A 22,995-nucleotide genomic window follows, 5' to 3' on the forward strand; every position below is an offset into this window, starting at 1 on the left:
AGTTTGTTAAGAGGAATGACTTCAAGTGGATAAAGGAGCTAGTTAGTGCCCCTTGTTGTGAATGCTTCTTTCCAGCAAGCTTTCCCTTGTGATTGGCTTGAGTGAACTTGCTTGTTGGCTCAGGAGTTGGATTGTTCTTCGACCTTCTCTTCTTCATGGATATGATCCTTTGTTTCTCGGTCACAATCCTCATTTTGGTGCTTGTTTCTACTGCCTTCACATCCTTGATCTCAGAACTTGGTTGTTGTTGGACAGTTGGAGTATCCTGTTCATCAAAAGCTTCCTGAATTTGTGGTTCAATGAACCCTTCCTCTTTGCAACTCTCTGTGTCATTGGAGTGTGATCTCCCTTGATTGACTTTCTCCCTTTCTTGTTCTTCTGATTCCTCCCTTGGGTTTGCCATGGTATCACTAGAAGAATTGTGGGTAGGGATTTGCTTTGATAGATATCCAATTTGTGCTTCTAGCTTTTGAATGGCAGCACCATGATTTTGTAAGTTGGATATCAATTCTTCCTTAAAGCCTTTCAAATCGGTTATGTCTTGACTCATGGTTGCAAGCATTCCTTCTATCCTGTTTAATTGATCTTGAAATTGTTGGTTCGGATTAGGTTGATGAGGTTGATTATCTTGGCTGTGATATGGTGGCTGGGAGTATGTGTTTTGTGTGGGCTGATAGAGTCTTTGGTTGGCGTGTTGGTAGTGGTATGACTCTTGTGTGTAGTGGAATGAGTCTTGTGGATAGTGAAATGAATTGTATGAATTTGAGAAGGAATTTTGTGCTGAGAAATGCTCAAGTGATGAAGAATTTGGATATGTAAAACTAGGAGGTGAGGTTGGATAATTCAGAGGTGATGGCTCTTGATGAATGGGGTGTGAATAAGTGAAATCTCTTTGGTTTTGATCTTCCCAGCCACAACTTGAGTAGTGATCAAATTCACCAAAACATGGACCATTTTGTGGCTCTGGGAAGTACCCCGTTTCCTGTTCCTGATACTCCCACCCACCATGAGCATAATAACATGAATCATTCTGTGGTGGTGGAAAGTTTCTCATGAATTTTGATTGACCAAAAGATGATGGATACTCCTTTCTTTTTTGCAATGTGCTCAGTCTCAAACAATACTCATCCAAAGATAGTGGAAATCCCATAGTGAGGCAATATCACAAACAGCTAGTGGTTAGTATGCTAACAAGTGAATAAGCAAAGAAAACAAATTAAAATTTGCAGAAATTAGCAGTAATAAACTGAAACAAAAACTATTAACAAAAGAAAAGAAAAATTGCTCAATCTAGTTAACTTCCAATTGGAGAATTGTCAATCGAAAACCAATCCCCGGCAACGGCGCCATAAACTTGATGCGCATAAACGTGTTATGCTACGATTTAGGAAATTGCACGATCGGCAAAATTCCTTCCGGCAAGTGCACCGGTTATCGTCGTCAAGTAAAAACTCACAATAGAGTGAGGTCGAATCCCACAAGGATTGGTTGAGTGAGCAATTCGGATTAGAAGTGTGTTCTAGTTGAGCGGAATCAAGATTTGAGATGAGAATTGCGGAATGTAAAATTGGCGGGAAAAGTAAATGACAAGAAAATTAAATGGCTGAATCTTAAATTGCATGAATTAAAGAGCAGAATGTAAATTGCTGAAATTAAAAGGGAATGGGGATGATTGCAAGAATTGAATTGCAGAATGTAAAGAGAAAGTGGAAATCAGAAATGGGGAATTCATTGGGTTTAGGAGATATTGAAATCTCCGAATCAAAACATGTATATCTCTTCCTCAACCAATGCATTCATTGAATTTTGCTTGGCAATCTTATATGATTGGATCCCAATTCCTTGGCTCACCAATGCTCTCTAAAAACAAACAAATTCCCAATCCCTTGGTTTAAATGTTCATAAGAAGAGATGATGCTTGATCACTGATTATACCACACAATTTCATGAACCACAATTTGGTAGGATTACATGTCACAATATCCATCCAAACCCCAATCCAATCCACTGTGAGAAAGCTTCTCTAGCATGAATCCTCCATTCCTTTCCCAAGGCTCCGAAGGATTCCAAGTATGAGTAGTTTCTTTCCCAAGACAACTACTCAATGGAATTAGATCGAGAAGCTTTCTAACAAAATTCAAGAGAAAAGATTGAAGAAGAAGATAAACTATTATTGATTCATTGAATTACAATAGAGCTCCCTAACCCAATGAAAGGGGGTTTAGTGAATCATAGCTCTGAATTCAATTACAAAGAAAAGGAAAACTAGCTAAAAGTGAAGTAAAAAGTCCAAGTCCCCATCAGGGGCTGGATTCCCCTTCAATCCCCCCCTCTCAAATGTAGAAACTAAGGCCTTTAAATAGGCTCCCTAAATTACAAAATGAAAATGAAATTCAAAGCAAATTACAATCAAATGAAAATAAACTATTCTAGATGATTCTTGTGGCCTTGATTTGGTGTTGTTGATGGGCCTTGCTTGCTTGAAGGGCTGAGTGACATAATTGATCCAAAAAGGATAATGATCCATTAAACTACACTCAAATGTTGCACCCCCTTTCTTGAGTCGTCACTTTGTTCTCTTGTCAACCTTGCCAATTTGATGCCAAATATAGACTATTATACCTTGTTGGAAAGCTATGGATGTCAGCTTTCTAACGCAACTGGAAGCACCTCAATTGGATCTCTACAACTCGAGTTATACTCCATGGAAGGTGAAGAGGTCAGCTGGCCTGATTGCATGTTGGTACTATGCTCTTCTATGCACATTACGGGGCTGTTTTCTCCCTCAATTTTTAGTATCCACCATGCATGTCATATATGCTTGGAAAGCTCTAGATGTCTTCTTTCCAATGCATTTTGAATCACCTCATTTGGAGTTTTGTAGCTCAAGTTATTTATGTTTGAAGAAGGCATGGTCAAGCTGTTCCATATAACACGTTTAAGCTTCAGTTTAAGGTTAAACTGAAGCTTAAACGTGGATAAAGGAAGGGCAGCCCTGGAGGTCGAACACGTTTAACCTCCAGTTTGAGGTCAAACTGGAGGTTAAACGTGGAAGCTTAGAATGGTAGCCCTGGAGGTGTCGAACACGTTTAACCTCCAGTTTGAGGTCAAACTGGAGGTTAAACGTGGAGATGGAGAGAGCAACCCTGGAGTAGAAAAGCTATCGAACACGTTTAAGCTCCAGTTTGAGTCAAACTGGAGCTTAAACGTGGAATGGCTCCCTGGTACTCTTCCTGGTTCTGGCGTTTAACCTCCAGTTTGAGGTCAAACTGGAGGTTAAACGTGGAACTCCTCCCTGGGTGGCATACTCATTCTGGCGTTTAACCTCCAGTTTGAGGTCAAACTGGAGGTTAAACGTGGAATGCTTCTTTAGTGAGGCTTTTCATTCTGGCGTTTAACCTCCAGTTTAAGGTCAAACTGGAGGTTAAACTTCAATTCCAGCATTATATGGCTTGGTAGTTTAAGTTCCAGTTTAAGCTTAAACTGGAACTTAAACTCCACATGTGATATTCAAGCTTCCTTTATTGATTTTGTTGCTTCCTTGCATAGCCTCTTCTTCCCTGAAATCATCCAAACAATTGCATCAAAGTCTTGCAAAAATTCATGAGAATTCTTCCATTTATAGCTTTCAAGGAATATAACTAAAAACTCATGGAATTTGCATCAAAATCTTCATGTTGAATGATTTAAGACAAGCATGACTATTTGGCCCAAAATGATTACTTAAGGCTCAAGAAAATGCCTAAAACAACTAAAAATAAAAGAAAAAGGCTAGTGAAACTAGTCTAAGATGCCTTGGCATCATTTATGCGCATCAAGCATGCTAGTCTTGGAGCTTTGAACAGAACTTTTCATCACAGTGCTCCAAACTAAGTTTGGTGTCACCCCATGGTGCCGCCAATGGGCATATAAGGATACACAGTTAGTTAGTTAGTTGGAGTTCATGAATAAACAAAATATTTTCTTATTTTTTTTATTCTAGCCGTAAAGTTTAACTTGTTTTTTTATGATATTAATTCTTACTTTTCTTATTAGATCTTTATAGGGAAAATGAGAGGAGCATTGAAGGAGATTGATTGGACAATTAAATGAGAAAGGTTCGGCCACTTCATGAAGAGGAACTACACACTTATCTCAAGATGGAATGCATTGGAAAATGTTGTTGATGCCAGGGTATCTTGACCAGTTTCATTGACCTTTTCTTTACTATTTTTAGGGTAGTTTCATGCATTTCTTTAGGAAATAAGCAAGTTTTGGGTAGATATTTACCTACACCTTGATTCAAGCATACATTGTGCATTTTACATTATTTCATGAGGATTTTGCATGAATTTAGTGACAAATTGTATGCTGCATTACCCATGACTTGGACTAGAACTTTGATGCACTCTGTTGCTTGATTTCAGGACCAAATGAAGCAAGGAAAGGGAGGTAACTTGCAAGGTAAATAAGAAAAGTGATTGCCAATAACACTCTCAAAGCCATCATTGCCCATGTTAAGAGTCACGTTAACTAAGTTAACGTGCACTCTAACGTGGAAAAGGGAAGTTGAGCTAACGTTAGTGACACTTAACATTGTCACTAATGTTGGCAAACACTCATAAGTGGCCACGTTAGAGCCCACGTTAACCTAGTTAACGTGGCCTTTAACGTTAAAGGGGGAAGAGAAGCCAACATTAGTGACATTCAACATTGTCACTAACGTTGGCCTAAGGATGCAACACACAACGTTAACTTCCACGTTAACTTGGTTAACGTGGGAGCTAACATAAGAAGTGAGAGTTGTCGACAACGTTAGTGACACTCAACATCGTCACAAACGTTGGAAGCAACCACACAACCCCCAAGGAGCCACGTTAACTTCCACGTTAACTTAGTTAACGTGAAAGCTAACGATGAGGAATGAATGATGAGCCAACATTAGTGACACTCAACATTGTCACTAACGTTGGGATGGCTAAGAATGGCCATGTTAGAAGCCACGTTAACCTAGTTAACGTGGACTCTAACGTGAGATCTAGGGGCACATTGGAACGTTAGTGACAATGTTGAGTGTCACTAACGTTCTCGAAGTTTGGCAAGGCCACGTTAGAAGCCACGTTAACCTAGTTAACTGGGCTTTAACGTGAAGCAAAAAGGGGCACACTGGAACGTTAGTGACAATGTTGAGTGTCACTAACGTTCTCGAAGGTTGGCAAGGCCACGTTAGAAGCCACGTTAACCTAGTTAACGTGGGCTCTAACGTGAGGCAAAGGGGTACATTGGAACGTTAGTGAAAATGTTAAGTGTCACTAACGTTCTCGAACTTATACTTTCACTAAATGTTAACACCCCTAACGCCCTGAGCTAAAGTCTCTGCCCACTTAGCACTTTCTCTCTGCAAGTAAAGCCAAGCCTAAATGAAGAAAAGAACTGCTACAAACTCAAGATCCAAAGGCCCAAGACTTGAAGAGCAAACTAGAAGCTGAGAAGAGTAGTATATATTGGAGTAGCTTTGAATTTTTAAAGGAGTTCTGGAGGCTGCAAAAAGAGAACTACTCTCTGTATTTTACCTTCTCTGCATTTTCTAGTTTTATGATGTATTCTCCATATTTGTTTTCATTTTCAAGAGCTATGAACAACTAAACCCCTTTCATTGGGTTAGGGAGCTCTGTTGTAATTTGATAGATCAATACTAATTTTCATTATTCTTCTTCTATCTTTTCTCTTGATTTTACTTGAAAGCTTTCGATCTTCATCCCATTGAGTAGTTATCTTGGAAAAGAAGCTATTCAAATTTGGATCTCTTTTGAACCTTGAAAGAGGAATGAAGAGATCAAGCTAGAAATGCTTTCTCATGTTGGACCAAATTGGGTTTGGATGGGTATGTGACTATAACCCTCTCAATACTTGATTTGGGAAATGCATGTGGTATAATCAGTAACCATACTTCATCTCTTCTCATGAGCAATTGACCAAGGAATTGGCTATTGATCAAGACTTGAGAGATTGAATTGCAAGAAATTGTAATTCAATCAATTAAGATTGCCAAGGAGATCAATGAGTGTATTGATTGAGGACGAGATGAAAATGAACTTGATCCGGAGAATTGCAACATCTTCTAAGCCCAATGAACTCCCCATCTCTGATCTTACCCATTCTCTTTAATTTCTGCCATTTACTTTTATGAGCAAATCCCCCATTCCCATTTACAAATTCTGCAATTTATTTTCAGTCATTTACTTCCAGTCCTTTAATTCTAGCATTTACGTTTCTGTTATTTACATTCCCGCCATGTTATTTTCTGCAACTCTCAACCCAAATTCTGGATTCGCTCAACTAGAACATTCTTCTAATTAAGGTTGCTTGATCAATCAATCCCTGTGGGATTCGACCTCACTCTATTGTGAGTTTTTACTTGACGACAAATCCGGTACACTTGCCGAAGGGAGATTTGTTGAGAGACAAGTTTCCACACGTATCAAGTTTATGGCGCCGTTGCCGGGGATTGATTATGCATCAACAATGATTAAATTGGAAGGTCACTAGATTGAGCATTTTTATTTTTGTGAATTTCATTTTCTGTTTGAGTGATTTACTTTTTGTTTTAGTTAAACTTCTTCCCTTCCCCCTATACTCTTTTGTTTTTCTTTGTTATTTTCAATTCTGTTTGCTAACCCACTAACTGTTTGATATATTACATCACCCACAACTAACAGTAATTCTGACACAAATACTTTCTGCACCTATCTTTTCTTGCTTGCACTTGATGGTTGTATGACAGGGAGAAGAAGCGGGGCTTCAACTTCCTTCGATTCTGAACCTGAGAGGACCTTCCTTAGATTAAGGAGGGAGGCAAGAGGAAATAAAGTGGTTGGTACTGAGGAAGAAGAGGAATTCTGTGAAACAAACATGGAAGACAACATGAAAAACCATCATGAAGAAGAGGATCACAACCATGGGGGAGGAGGTAGAGCAAATCATGCTGGGGAGGATAGAAGAGTTTTGGGCTCTTACATCAATCCAAACCCAGGCAATTGTGGAAGTAGCATCAAAAAGCCAACAATCCATGCCAACAACTTTGAACTTAAACCACAGCTCATCACCTTTGTTCAGAACAACTGTTCGTTTGGAGGAGGTGTTCAAGAAGACCCCAATCAACATTTGACCACCTTCCTGAGAATATGTGACACAGTGAAGTCTAATGGTGTTCATCCTGACGCCTATAGACTGCTCCTATTTCCATTATTACTTAGGGACAAAGCAGCCAAGTGGCTGGAATCTTTCCCAAGGGAAAGCTTGACAACTTGGGAAGACGTGGTGAATAAATTCTTAGCAGGATTTTACCCTCCTCAACAAATCAATAGGCTGAGAGCTGAGGTCCAAACTTTCAGGCAACAAGATGGTGAGACTCTATATGAAGCATGGGAGAGGTTCAAGGACTTAACAAGGAGGTATCCACCTGACATGTTCAACAAATGGGTGCAGCTGCACATTTTCTACGAAAGGACTTTCTTTTGAGTCAAAGAAGGCCGTAGACCATTCATCCGGAGGATCTTTGAACAAGAAGAAGACTATTGAGGAAGCCATAGATGTTATTGAAACAGTAGCAGAGAACGACTACTTCTATGCTTCCGAAAGAGGGAACACAAGAGGAGTAATAGAGCTAAACAATGTAGATGCTCTGTTAGCCCAAAACAAGCTCATTACCCAGCAGCTGGCTGACCTTACCAAGAAGATGGAGATGAACCAAGTAGCAGCAATCTCCACTTCATCAACAACCCAAGAAGGAGTGAATGAAGAAGCAGAGGGGAGTCAGGAGCAAGCCAACTACATTCGGAATTCACCAAGGAAAAACTATGATCCATACTCCAAGACCTACAACCCTGGATGGAGACACCACCCAAACTTTGGGTGGGGAAGTGAGCAAGATCTAAACCAAGACCAGAGACATTACAACTCCAACAACAATGCAGCTCACCAGCAATTCACACAGAGGACATCTCAACACCCCACAACAACACTTCTCCACACGCCTATCAAAACCAAAACAGCACATCTGCTCCGAATCACTAATCAATTGATGACAAGCTCTCTAAGATTGAAGCCTTACTTGAAGGAATATGCTAAGAGATTCAAGAAAATAAGGTGTTCAAAGAGGAGGTGTGAGCCAATATTAAGAACCAGGGAGAGACCATCAGGAAGCTGGAATTCCAGGTGGGATATTTAGCTGAGAAGATTCCCAAACCTACTGATAGCTTTCCAAGTGACACGGAGAAAAACCCCAAAGGAGAAGCAAAGAAAGTAAGATGGGAAGATTGCAAAATGGTCACTGCGAGTGATCAAGAGACTGAAGACAAGCAAGGCAAACTTTGCAAACAACCTGAAGATAACTCAACAAAGGAGGAGGATAGAGATCGCCAAGAACCAGAAATCTCACAACAAGAGCTGCTGAAACTCTATGCACCCTTCCCTCAACTGCTCAATGGTGCTGTGGGAAAGAGAATATACTCAAGGTTCCTAGACTTGTTTGCATCTCTGCATGTAAACATACCATTCATCAAGGCAATTCAACAAATGCCTGCATTCATCAAGTATATGAAGGAACTTCTTCCCAAGAAAAGCTTACTCAAAGGAGGCCAGACTATAGTGATGAACAAGGAATGTAGTGCCCTTATTCAACCTGAGTTGCCTACAAAAAGAAGAGACCCAGGGAGTTTTCACATCCCTTGTGCCATAGGTGAAACTATGTTCGATAGAGCACTATGTGATTTGGGGGCCAGCATCAACTTACTGCCCTTATCCCTGGCAAAGAGGCTGCAGATCAATGAGATAATACCCACAGATGTAATCATCAGACTGGCTGACAAAACTCAAAAGCAAGCAATAGGAGTGGTGGAAAATGTGTTGCTAAAGGTTGGGAAATACTTTCTCCCAACAGACTTTGTCATCCTGGACATGGAAGAGAGTCACACTCATCCAATCATATTGGGAACACCATTCCTAGCTACGGCCGGAGCACTTATCGATGTAGAGAAAGGGGAGCTAATATTGAGAATCCATGATGAACGACTCAGCTTCAATGTTTTCAAACTCTCACAAGAAATAGATCAAGAGGACAAGGAACTAAGCACAAATGATAATGAGACACTGAAGGAGGAAACAAGCACTGAAGCACAGCCAGTTCATTCTGAGATCCCCTTAATAGATAAACAAGAAAAATAGCAATTGCCACAGCTCAAGGAAAAGTTAGAGGAACCTAAACCTCTAGAGGCAGGTGAAGACAGCATCACAACTCCTTGGAAAAAAGAGGTCACCAAGGGGAATGCAACCTCAAAAGAAATAAAGAAGAAGGTACCAAGGAGATGGAGGAACAAGAAGATCCATACGGAAGACTTCTCTCCAGGGGATAGAGTTGTCTCAGCTTACTTCCCAGATATTCCCCCTAATCTCCCTACTGTACCATCTCAGTTACCTAAGGTCTTCACTATCAACAGAGTTTTTTCCCTGGAACATGTGGAGATCATTGATCCAACCAATGGATATAAGTCCACAGCAAGAGGGGAGGACTTTAAGCACTACCAACCACCCTGATGAGGGAAAAACGTCAAGCTAGTGACGCTAAAGAAGCGCTTCATGGGAGGCAACCCATGTTTTATATGTTTTTAAAATAATGAATAAATCAATGTTTATGAATTTCAACCCAAACTTGACAAACACTTGGTGCAATCTTTATCATGCAGTATATAGTGAAGAACAAGTTTGGTGTTCAAAGCAAACCAAGATGCATGCTAGTCTTGGGAGCTTTGAACAAAACTTTTCATCACATTGCTTCAAACTAAGTTTGGTGTCCCCCCATGGTGCCACCAAAATGCATAAGGATACACAAGTAGTTAGTTAGTTGAAATTCATAAATAAACAAACTCTTTTTCTTCTATTTATTATTCTAGCCGTAGAGTTTGATTTTTATGATATTAATTTTCTTATTTTAAATCTTTGTAGGAAAGGAAAAGAAGCATAAAAAGGGATTGATTGGACAATTAAATGGGGGAGATTTCGCCACTTAATGAAGAGCACTACACACATGTCTCAAGAGGGAACGCATGGGGAAACGCTGCCATGCAACATTGGAGAAAGAAGACCTTGAAGACCGAACCAATCACTCTCATTAAGTGATGATCTTTGTCCTTCCTTCATACACAACCCCAACCGTCCATCAAGCAACAATCCTTGCAATCCACACCTTCCATCCACTCATGACCTCCCTATATAAGTGAACCTTAGTGCATGATCATTCCTCACACTCAAATTCCCACTCTCCACACTTTATACTTTCGGCTTGCTCAAACCCCTTCATCACACTCAGTCCTAGCCAACCTATTCCTCATCTCTCCATATCCTCCAACCTCCACCTCAAAACAGCAACTCAATTCATGGCATCATCAAGCTCAAAGAGGCAAATGAGGAAGGAACCCATGGAGAGTGTTCCTTTCGATGAAAAAAAATTCAAAACTGCCTTTCATGAACGTGAATTCGAACGGATAAGGGCGAGAAAGATATTGGCAGAGTTAATCTTCCAAATCAATGCAGATGAGTCACCACAAATTATGGAGAAAATCAAACAGAGAGGGTGGCAATTGCTCACAAGTCCAGAGGGGAAGATCAATGAAAACCTCATCAAAGAATTTTATGTGAATGTAGTAAGAGAGGATAAAACCAAGGCCTCAACCTTCAAAAGTTATGTAAGAGGAAAAGTGGTGGACTTTAGCCCAAATGCCTTAACAAGAGTTCTTCACCTGAAATCACCTCGGTTTGATGAGGAAAGTTATCAGGCAAGGATAAGTAGAAGCCCTGATAATAATGAGCTCTCAGAGATAGTGGCAGACATTTGTGTTATAGCAGCTGACTGGGAGAGGTACACAGATGGGAGACCCAAGTTCATCAAGAGAGGAGACCTGAGCCCTGAAGCCAAGGGGTGGTTTGAACTTGTGAGGAGGTCCATTCTACCAGCTGCAAATAATTCAGAGGTAAACATCAATCAAGCTACTATGGTGCATTGCTTAATACAGGGTGGGAAAATCAATGTGAATGAGCTCATCGCCGAGGAGATTCAAGATTCGGCTGAGAAGGTTGATTCAGGTGCCAGGCTTTGGTACCCCAGCACCATTCTCCGCTTATGCAACAAGGCCAAGGTAGTATTTGAGGACAGCAATCCAGACTGGGTGAACCCAGGGAGGCCAGTTACACTCGAGCGATTGGTTTATACTACACCTGCTCAACAACAAAGAAGACCACAAATAGGAAAACCAAAAGCAAAAGAAAGAGTTCACCAAGAGGAACCTCATCAGGAAGAATATCAATAAGGAGAGTATTCTGATCCAGCCAACTTGAACATGAGTCACCTTCTAAGAGCCATTGAGGATTTGGGGATGAGACATATGGAAGGACAAGAGCAAATACTGAACCTTCAAACCAACTGGCTGAGCCAACAAAAAGCATGGCAAAAACAACAAATGGAGCAGCAGCAGGAACACTACTACAGGCTCACTCAAGCCATCAACCAAGTGAATGAGAGGCAAGAGCTTCAAGAGAAGCACTTGCAAGAACTCAACCAGCGGCAGATAGCCCAAATAAAAACTTTCAATGAGTTCAGTGTACTCAATGAAGGAAGGCAACTACATAGGGAGGAGTTCTATGTGAACACTCAAGCCAAGTTGAACTACATGACTAGTAATATGCATCAGCTACACTATGCCATCCCTACATATGATGAGGTCCAAAAAGATTTAGTAGAACAAGAAGAGAGGAAGGTGAAACAGCAAAAGGAGACACTCAAGAAGAAGATGGAAGATGGTGGTTTCTGGAAGAAGCTGCTTGGAAAAGGCAAAGGAAGTGGGAGCACAAGCACTCAAGAGAGACACAATGAGGACAAGCAAGGATGGGAGCATGGGCATCCACATGAATGAAAGGTGGTGGAGTTCTTTCTAGTCCATCGTTTTCTATGCTTTAAATAAGGAAGATCTTGTATGAAATAGAACCTGCTTCCATGTTATGTTTAAACTTTTTAAATTCTGTCTTTTAAGTTTTCTTTCTAAATAGGTCCATGATTTCTGGTTTAAATGTCACTGCATCTTTCCCTTATTTACTTGTAAGCTTGTCCATTTTAAATCAAATGAAGAAGAGAATGTTTATGTTTTTTTAAAAGACCAGAGTAGAGTTCATAATGTGGAAGTGCATTCATGAATATTTGGGGTAGTCATAAGTTAGCTAAGTTGGTTCAACCACAAGGCTAGGAAGTGAAAAACAAAAGAAAAAGAGTAAGCAATAAGGCTAGGCACCAATGGTTTGGACCTTGAGACAAGTGTCTGTGGTGCTCCTGTGTGAGGGATCTACTTGGATGAATAAGCTCTTAGGGGTGCTTTATCACTTGGTAACTTGGGTTAACTAACCCGGGATTATCAGCTGAAAATCCACTATCAAGAGTAACCATCACTACAGAGCATTTAGTAACCCAAAGAGGTGCTTGACACCAAGGTCTCAAGAAAAGAAAATAAATAAACTATATGCCTGTGGTGTGTATGTATGGGGAGAGACTTGAGGGAGTAAGTCCTTAGGGGTGCTTCAACAACTAGCACCTTGAACCAACTGGTTCGGAAGTGTTGGTTGAAAGCTTATCTTAAAGAGTTGCCCCCTTATAGAGCACTTCGCCTAAATAACACAAATAACCCTTGAAATAACAATAAAAGGATCAATGAATAAAAGTCTCATGGGATATAAACAAAGTAAGTGTTTAGGGACATGATAAAAGTCTGAAAGCTAGTAATGGAATGAACCTAAGTTACTATGTATGAAACCACCATAAAATCAGTAACATGAATTCCACAAGAATGACTCATTCCTCTGGATATTCCATTCATCATTCTCTTGTTCCAGTACTTGCTTAGGGACAAGCAAGCTTTAAGTTTGGTGTTGTGATGCCAGGGCATCTTGGCCAGTTTCACTGACCTTTTCTTTACTGTTTTTAGGGTAGTTTCATGCATTTCTTTAGGAAATAAGCTAGTTTTGGGTAGATATTCACCTACACCTTGATTCAAGCATACATTGTCCATTTTACATTATTTCATGAGGATTTTGCATGAATTTAGTGACAAATTGTATGCTGCATTACCCATGACTTCGACTAGAACATTGATGCACTCTGTTGCTTGATTTCAGGACCAAAGGAAGCAAGGAAAGGGAGGTAACTTGCAAGGTTAATGAGAAAAGTGATTGCCAATAACACTCTCAAAGCCATCATTGCCCACGTTAAGAGTCACGTTAACTAAGTTAACGTGCACTCTAACGTGGAGAAGGGAAGTTGAGCCAACGTTAGTGACACTTAACATTGTCACTAACGTTGGTAAACACTCATAAGTGGCCACGTTAGAGCCCACGTTAACCTAGTTAACGTGGCCTCTAACTTTAAAGGGGGAAGAGAAGCCAACGTTAGTGACATTCAACATTGTCACTAACGTTGGCCTAAGGATGCAACACACAACGTTAACTTCCACGTTAACTTGGTTAACGTGGGAGCTAACGTAAGAAGTGAGAGTTGTCGACAACGTTAGTGACACTCAACATCGTCACTAACGTTGGAAGCAACCACACAACCCCCAAGGAGCCACGTTAACTTCCACGTTAACTTAGTTAACGTGGAAGCTAATGATGAGGAATGAATGATGAGCCAACGTTAGTGACACTCAACATTGTCACTAACGTTGGGATGGCTAAGAATGGCCACGTCAGAAGCCACGTTAACCTAGTTAACGTGGAATCTAATGTGAGATCTAGGGGCACATTGGAATGTTAGTGACAATGTTGAGTGTCACTAACGTTCTCGAAGTTTGGCAAAGCCACGTTAGAAGCCACGTTAACCTAGTTAACATGGGATTTAACGTGAAGCAAAAAGGGGCACACTGGAACGTTAGTGACAATGTTGAGTGTCACTAACGTTCTCGAAGGTTGGCAAGGCCACGTTAGAAGCCACGTTAACCTAGTTAACGTGGGCTCTAACGTGAGGCAAAGGGGTACATTGGAACGTTAGTGAAAATGTTAAGGGTCACTAACGTTCTCGAACTTATAGTTTCACTAAATGTTAACACCCCTAACGCCCTGAGCTAAAGTCTCTGCCCACTTAGCACTTTCTCTCTGCAAGTAAAGCCAACCCCAAATGAAGAAAAAAACTGCTTCAAACTCAAGATCCAAAGGCCCAAGAATTGAAGAGGAAAATAGAAGCTGAGAAGAGCAGTATATATAGGAGTAGCTTTGAATTGTTAAAGGAGTTCTGGAGGCTGGAAAAAGAGAACTACTCTCTGTATTTTACCTTCTCTGCATTTTCTAGTTTTATGATGTATTCTCCATCTTTGTTTTCATTTTCAAGAGCTATGAACAACTAAACCCCTTTCATTTGGTTAGGGAGCTCTGTTGTAATTTGATGGATCAATACTAATTTTCATTATTCTTGTTCTATCTTTTCTCTAGATTTTACTTGAAAGCTTTTGATCTTCATCCCATTGAGTAGTTATCTTGGAAAAGAAGCTATTCAAACTTGGATCTCTTTTGAACCTTGAAAGAGGAAAGAAGGGATCAAGCTAGAAATGCTTTCTCATGTTGGACCAAATTGGGTTTGGATGGGTATGTGACTATAACCCTCTCAATACTTGATTTGGGAAATGCATGTGGTATAATCAGTGACCATACTTCATCTCTTCTCATGAGCAATTGACCAAGGAATTGGCTATTGATCAAGACTTGAGAGATTGAATTGCAAGAAATTGTAATTCAATCAATTAAGATTGCCAAGGAGATCAATGAGTGCATTGATTGAGGAAGAGATGAAAATGAACTTGATCCGGAGAATTGCAACATCTCCTAAGCCCAATGAACTCCTTATCTCTGATCTTACCCATTCTCTTTAATTTCTGCCATTTACTTTTATGAGCATATCCCCCATTCCCATTTACAAATTCCGCAATTTATTTTCAGTCATTTACTTCCAGTCCTTTAATTCTAGCATTTACTTTTCTGTTATTTACATTCCCGCCATGTTATTTTCTGCAACTCTCAACCCAAATTCTGGATTCGCTCAACTAGAACATTCTTCTAATTAAAGTTGCTTGATCAATCAATCCCTGTGGGATTCGACCTCGCTCTATTGTGAGTTTTTACTTGACGACAAATTCGGAACACTTGCCGAAGGGAGATTTGTTGAGAGACAAGTTTCCACCCGCATCAGTTGCCATGCAATATTGAAGAAAGGAGACTCTTGAAGACCGAACCAATAACCCTCGTAAAGTGATGATCCTTGTCCTTTCTCCATGCACAACCCCAACCGTCCATCAAGCAACCATTCCATCAATCCACACCCTCCACTCACTCATAATCTTCCTATATAAATGAGTCCTAGTGCATACTTACCCCTCACATTCAAATTCCTACTCTCCACACTTCACACTTTCGACATCCAAAACCCCTTCATCACACCTCGTCTTAACCAACCAAATTCCGCATCTATCCTTACCTTCTAATCCCCTCAAACAGCAACTCAAATTCATGGCATCATCAAGTTCCAAGAGGCAAAAGTGGAAGGAACCAATGGAGAACATTCCTTTCGATGAGAAGAGATTCAAAACTGCCTTCCATGAACAAGAATTTGAAAGGATCAAGATCAAGAAGATACTGCCTGAGTTAACCTTCCAAATCAATGAAGACGAGTGCCCACAGATTCGGGAGAAAATTGAACAAAGAGGGTGGCAAAGGCTCACTTATCCAGAGGGGAAGATCAATGCAAACCTCATCAAAGAGTTCTACGTAATTGTGGTTAGAGAAGACAAAACCAGGGCCCCAACCTTCAAAAGCTATGTAAGAGGAAAGGAGGTAGACTTCATCCCAAATGCTATAACAAGAACTCTTCACTTGAAATCACCACATTTTGATGAGCCCAGTTATCATGCAAGGATAAGTAAGAGCCCTGACAATGATGAGCTCACAGAAATCGTGACTGACATCTGTGTCATAGCAGCTGATTGGGAGAGGTATGCAGATGGAAGACCCCGGTTCATCAAGAGGGGAGACCTTAGCCCGGAAGCGAAAGGGTGGTTTGAACTCGTAAGGAGGTCCATCCTCCCAGCTGCAAATAATTCAGAGGTCAATATTAATCGAGCGACTATGGTACATTGCCTAGTACAGGGTGGAGAAATCAATGTGCATGAACTCATAGCTAAGGGGATTCAAGAGTCAGCTGAGAAGGCTGATTCTGGTGCCAGTCTTTGGTACCCTAGCACTATTCTCAGACTATGTACAAAGGCTAAGGTGGTCTTCGAGGATAGTAATCCAGACTGGGTGAACCCTGAGAGGCTAGTTACAATCCAGCGTCTTGTCTATACTACACCTGCTCAGCAACAAAGAAGGCCACAAATAGGGAAGCTAAAAGCGAAAGAAGGAGCCCACCAAGAGGATCCTCATCAAGAAGAATATCAACAAGAAGAGCATCATGACCCAGCCAACTTGAATATGAATCACCTTCTAAGGGCCATTGAAGATCTAGGGATGAGACATATGGAAGGACAAGAGCAAATACTAAACCTTCAGTCCAACTGGATGAGCCAACAAGAAGAGTGGCAGAAACAACAAATGGAGCAGCAACAAGAACAATACTCCCAGCTCACTCAAGCCATCCACCAAGTTACTGAGAGGCAAGAACATCAAGATAAGCATTTGCAGGAATTCAATCAGTGGCAAATAGCTCAGATGAAAGCATTCAATGAGTTCACTATACTTATTGAAGGACGGCAACTACATAGGGAGGAGTTCAACGTAAACACTCAAGCCAAGTTAAACTACATGTCTAGTAATATGCATCATCTACACTATGCCATCCCTACATATGATGAGGTCCAAAAAGATTTTGTAGAACAAGAAGAGAGGAAGGTGAAACGGCAGAAGGAAACACTCAAGAAGAAGATGGAAGATGGTGGTTTCTGGAAGAAGCTGATTGGAAAAAGCAAAAGGAGTGGGAGTACGAGCAATCAAGAGGGACACAAGGAGGACAAGCAAGGAGGAGAGCATGGGCAACCACATGAGTAAAAGGTGGTGGAGTTCCTTCTTTGGTCCATCTTTCTCTATGCTTTAAATAAGGAAGATCTTGTATGAAATAGAACATGCTTCCATAGTAGTTTGAACCTTTTTAAATTCTGTCTTTTAAGCTTTTTTTGAATAGGTCTATGTTTGCTAGTCTTTATGTTACTGCATCATCTTCTTACTAACTTGTATGCTTGTCCCTTTGAATCAAATGAAAAAAAAAAGAATGAGTGTTTCAAAAGACCAGAAAGGAGTTCATACTATGGAGTAAGTTCATGAGTTTATGGTGAGATCATAAGTTAGCTAAGTTGGTTCAACCACAAGGTGGGAAGACAACTATCTGTCATGAATACTATGCTTTGAATACACCCCATGAGACTAGCTAAATAAGAAGATCGTAATAAGAAAAAGGGAAAGAACAAATAAAGGTTGAAAAATAAAAGAAAAAAGAGTAAGCAATAAGGCTAGGCACCAATGGTTTTAATCTTGAAGCATGTGTCTGTGGTGCTCCTGTGTGAGGGATCTACTTGGATGAATAAGCTCTTAGGGGTGCCTTGTCACTTGGTAACTTGGGTTAACTAACTCGGGATTATCAGCTGAAAGTCCACTATCAAGAGTAACCTTTACTACAGAGCATTTAGTAACCCAAAGAGGTGCTGGACACCAAGGTCTCAAGAAAAGAAAATAAATAAACTATATGCCTGTGGTGTGTATGTATGGGGGAAAGAGACTTGAGGGAGTAAGTCCGTAGGGGTGTCTTAACACCTAGCACCTTGAACCAACTGGTTTGGGAGTGTTGGCTGAAAGCTTATCTTAAAGAGTCGCCCCCTTACAGAGCACTTAGCCTAAGAACACAAGTAAGCCCTGAAATAACAATAAAAGGATCAATGAATAAAAGTCTCATGGGATGCAATCACAGTGAGTAATCTAGGACATGATAAAGGTCTGAAAGCCAGTAAAGGAATGAATCTAAGTTGCTATGCATGAAACCACCATAAAACCAGGGACATGACCTCCACAAGAATGACTTATTTCTCTTGGCATTCCATTCATCAGTCTCTTGTTCCAGTACTTGCTTAGGGACAAGTAAGCTTTAAGTTTGGTGTTGTGATGCCAGGGCATTTTGGCCAGTTTCACTGACCTTTTCTTTACTGTTTTTAGGGTAGTTTCATGCATTTCCTTAGAAAATAAGCTAGTTTTGGGTAGATATTCACTTACATCTTGATTCAAGCATACATTGTGCACTTTACATGATTTCATGAGGATTTTGCATGAATTTAATGACAAATTGGATGTTGTATTTCCCATGACTTGGACTAGAACTTTGATGCACTCTATTGCTTGATTTCAGGACAAAGGAAGCAAGGAAGAACCACGTTAGCAGCCACGTTAATCTAATTAACGTAACTCCTAAAGTGGAATGGGAGTAACTTGCAAAGTTAATGAGAAAAGTAATCGCCAATAACGCTCTCGAAGCCATCATTGCCTACGTTAAGAGTCATGTTAACTAAGTTAACGTGAACTCTAACGTGGAGGAAAGGAAATGGAGCCAACGTTAGTGACACTTACCTTTGTCACTAACGTTGGACCAAGCTCATAAGTGGCCACGTTAAGAGCCACGTTAACTTAGTTAACGTGACCTCTAACGTTAAAAAGTAAAGGGGAAGCCAACGTTAGTGACATTCAACTTTGTCACTAACATTGGCCAAGTCATAATAAGCCACGTTAAATTCCATGTTAACCTAGTTAACGTGGAAGCTAACGTGAAGAAAGTAGGTGATCGACAATGTTAGTGACACCAAACATTGTCACTAACGTTGGGATTAACCCACACAAGCCCCAATAAGCCATGTTAACTCCCACGTTAACCTAGTTAACGTGGAAGCTAACGTGAAGAAGGAAGGTGATCGCCAACGTTAGTAACACCTAACATTGTCACTAACGTTGGAAGGAGCCCACACAAGCCACAATGAGCCACGTTAACTCCCACGTTAACTTAGTTAACGTGGAAGCTAACGTGAGGAGGAGAGATGATGAGCCAACGTTAGTGACATTCACCTTTGTCACTAACGTTGGAGATGGCTAGCACAGCCACGTTAAAGGCCACGTTAACCTAGTTAACGTGGACTCTAACGTGGGAGCTAGGGGCACATTGGAACGTTAGTGACAAAGGTAAGTGTCACTAACGTTCTCGAAGGTTGGCAAGCCTAAATTAAGGAGCCACGTTAACTAAGTTAACGTGGACTCTAACGTAGGGAAGGAAGAGGCTTCTCAACGTTATTGGGAATGGTAAGTCCCAATAACGTGTGCGAAGGACAAAGAGGCAACGTTTGTGGCAACGTTTGTGCCACTAACGTTGAGGTTAACGTGGCTCTTACTTGGGTGAGGAATGTTAGTGAAAAAGGTGATTGTCACTAACGTTCTCGAACCCATATTTTCACTGAACGTTAACACCACTAACGTCCTGAGCTAAAGTCTCTGCCCACTTCACACTTTCTCTCTGCAAGTAAAGCCAAGCCCAATGAAGAAGATAACTGCTTCAAACTCAATATCCAAAGGCCCATATCCAAGAGTTGAAGAGCCAACTAGAAGATCAGAAGAGTAGTATGTATAGGAGTAGCTTTGAATTAAAAAGGGAGTTGGAAAATATAGGGAGCCTCTTGGCATAGAACTACTCTCTGTATTTTACTTTCTCTGCACTTCTAGTTTCATCATGTATTCTCCATCATTATTTTCATTTTCCAGAGCTATGAACAACTAAACCCCTTTCATTGGGTTAGGGAGCTCTGTTGTAATTTGATGGATCAATACTAGTTTTCATTATTCTTCTTCTATCTTTTCTCTTGATTTTACTTGAAAGCTTTCGATCTTCATCCAATTGGGTAGTTATCTCGGAAAACAAGCTATTCAAACTTGGATCTCTTCTGAACCTTGAAAGAGGAATGAAGAGATCATGCTAGAAATGCTTTCTCATGCTGGACCAAATTGGGTTTGGATGGATATGTGACTATAATCCTCTCAACACTTGATTTGGGAAATGCATGTGGTATAGTCAGTGACCATACTTCATCTCTTCTCATGAGCAATTGACCAAGGAATTGGCTATTGATCAAGATTTGAGAGATTGAATTACAAGAAATTATAATTCGATCACTTAATATTGCCAAGGAGATCAATGAGTGCATTGATTGAGGAAGAGATGAAAATGAAATTGATCCGGAGAATGCAACACCTCCTGAGCCCAATGAACTCCCCATTTCTGATCTTACCCGTTCTCTTTAATTTCTATCGTTTACTTTTATGAGCAATTACCCCATTCCCATTTAAGATTCTGCAATTTACTTTCCATCATCTACATTCAGCTCTTTATTTCTAGCATTTACTTTTCTGTTATTTACTTTCCCGCCATTTAATTTTCTGCAATTCTCAACCCAAATTCTGATTCGCTCAACTAGAACATTCCTCTAATTAAAGTTGCTTGATCAATCAATCCCTGTGGGATTCGACCTCACTCTATTGTGAGTTTTTACTTGACGACAAATTCGGTACACTTGCCGAAGGAAATTTGTTATGAGACAAGTTTTTCGTGCATCAGTAGTTATCTTGGAAAAGAAGCTATTCAAACTTGGATCTCTTCTGAACCTTGAAAGAGGAATGAAGAGATCATGCTAGAAATGCTTTCTCATGCTGGACCAAATTGGGTTTGGATGGATTTGTGACTATAATCCTCTCAACACTTGATTTGGAAAATGCATGTGGTATAATCAGTGACCATACTTCATCTCTTCTCATGAGCAATTGACCAAGGAATTGCCTATTGATCAAGATTTGAGAAATTGAATTACAAGGAATTGTAATTCGATCACTTAAGATTGCCAAGGAGATCAATGAGTGCATTGATTGAGGAAGAGATGAAAATAAAATTGATCCGGAGAATGCAACACCTCCTGAGCCCAATGAACTCCCCATTTCTGATCTTACCCATTCTCTTTAATTTCTGTCATTTACTTTTATGAGCAATTACCCCATTCTCATTTAAGATTCTGGAATTTATTTTCCGTCATCTACATTCAGCTCTTTATTTCTAGCATTTACTTTTCTGTTATTTACTTTCCCGCCATTTAATTTTCTACAATTCTCAACCCAAATTCTGGTTCACTCAACTAGAATATTCCTCTAATTAAAGTTGCTTGATCAATCAATCCCTGTGGGATTTGACCTCACTCTATTGAGAGTTTTTACTTGACGACAAATTCGGTACACTTGCCGAAGGAAATTTGTTATGAGACAAGTTTTCCGTGCATCAAGTTTATGGCACCGTTGCCGGGGATTGATTGTGCATCAACAATGATTAAATTGGAAGAGTAACTAGATTGAGCATTTTTGTTTTGTTTGATTTAATTTTCTATTTGAGTAATTTACTTTCAGTTTTAGTTAATTTCTTCCCTTCCCCCTACTTTTTCGTTTTTAGTTATTTACCATTCATTTCACTAACCCACTAACTGTTTGATATATTGCATCACTCGCACTAACAGTCATTCTGATAGAAATACTTTCTGCATCTATTTTCCTTGCTTGTACTTGTTGGTTGTATGACAGGGAAAAGAAGCAGGGCTTCAACTTCCTTTGATTCTGAACCTGAGAGGACCTTCTTTAGATTAAGGAGGGAAGCAAGAGGAAAAAGAGTAGTTGGTGTCGAGGAAGAGGAGGAATACTTTGAACCAAACATGGAAGACAACATGGAAAACCATCGTGAAGAAGAGGCTCACAACCATGGCGGAGGAGGTCAAGCAAATCATGCTGGGGAGGATAGAAGAGTTTTAGGCTCTTACATCAATCCAAACCCAGGAAACTGTGGAAGTAGCATTCAAAAGCCAACCATCTATGCCAACAATTTTGAACTAAAACCACATCTCATCACTCTTGTTCAGAACAACTGTTCGTTCGGAGGAAGTGTCCAAGAAGACCCCAATCAACATCTAACCACTTTCCTGAGAATATGTGACACAGTGAAGTCTAATGGTGTTCATTCTGACGCCTATAGACTGCTCTTATTTCCATTCTCACTCAAGGATAAGGCAGCCAAATGGCTGGACTCTTTCCCGAAGGAGAGCTTGACAACCTGGGATGATGTGGTGAACAAATTCTTAGCAAGATTTTACCCTCCTCAACGAATCAATAGGATGAGAGCTGAGGTCCAAAATTTCAAGCAACAAGATGGTGAGACTTTTTATGAAGCATGGGAGAGGTTTAAGGACCTAACAAGGAGGTGCCCACCAGATATGTTCAACGAATGAGTGCAGCTGCACATTTTCTATGAAGGCCTGTCATATGAATCAAAGAAGGCAGTAGACCATTCATCCGGAGGATCTTTGAACAAGAAGAAGACCATTGAGGAAGCCATAGATGTCATTGAAACAGTAGCAGAGAATGATTATTTCTATGCTTCTGAAAGAGGCAACACTAGGGGAGTAATGGAGCTAAACAATGTAGATGCTCTGCTGGCCCAAAACAAGCTCATTACCCAGCAGCTGGCTGACCTCACCAAGAAGATGAAGAGGAACTAAGTAGCAGCAATCACTACTTCATCAACAACCCAAGAAGGAGTGAATGAAGAAGCAGAGGGTAGTCAGGAGCAAGCCAACTACATTGGGAATTCACCTAGGCAAAACCATGATCCATACTCTAAGACCTATAACCCTGGATGGAGGAATCACCCAAACTTTGGGTGGGGAAATCAACAAGACCAAGGCCTAGATCAAAGACGTTCAAATCCCAACAACAATGCAGCCCACCAACATTTCACATCTAGACCATATCAACACCCCCATAAAAACACCTCTCCACATTCATATCAAAACCAAAATAACTTACCTCATCCTTCTACCTCTAATCCCA

General features: G+C 40.4%; 2 non-coding genes across 2 annotated transcripts; both read right to left on the reverse strand.

The window, feature by feature from the left end:
* Nucleotides 1-7,344: 7,344 nt before the first annotated feature.
* Nucleotides 7,345-7,448, reverse strand: LOC148545235 (small nucleolar RNA R71). The gene has a single exon (XR_015900296.1). It is a non-coding gene; the product is annotated as a small nucleolar RNA R71 (small nucleolar RNA).
* A 14,829-nt stretch (nucleotides 7,449-22,277) lies between these two features.
* LOC148545236 (small nucleolar RNA R71) lies at nucleotides 22,278-22,384 on the reverse strand. Its single transcript, XR_015901868.1, has one exon. It is a non-coding gene; the product is annotated as a small nucleolar RNA R71 (small nucleolar RNA).
* Nucleotides 22,385-22,995: the final 611 nt, after the last annotated feature.

The sequence above is a fragment of the Arachis ipaensis genome, chromosome B9, assembly GCF_059453495.1.
Source record: "Arachis ipaensis isolate K30076 ecotype BB chromosome B9, ASM5945349v1, whole genome shotgun sequence".
Classification (NCBI taxonomy): domain Eukaryota; kingdom Viridiplantae; phylum Streptophyta; class Magnoliopsida; order Fabales; family Fabaceae; genus Arachis; species Arachis ipaensis.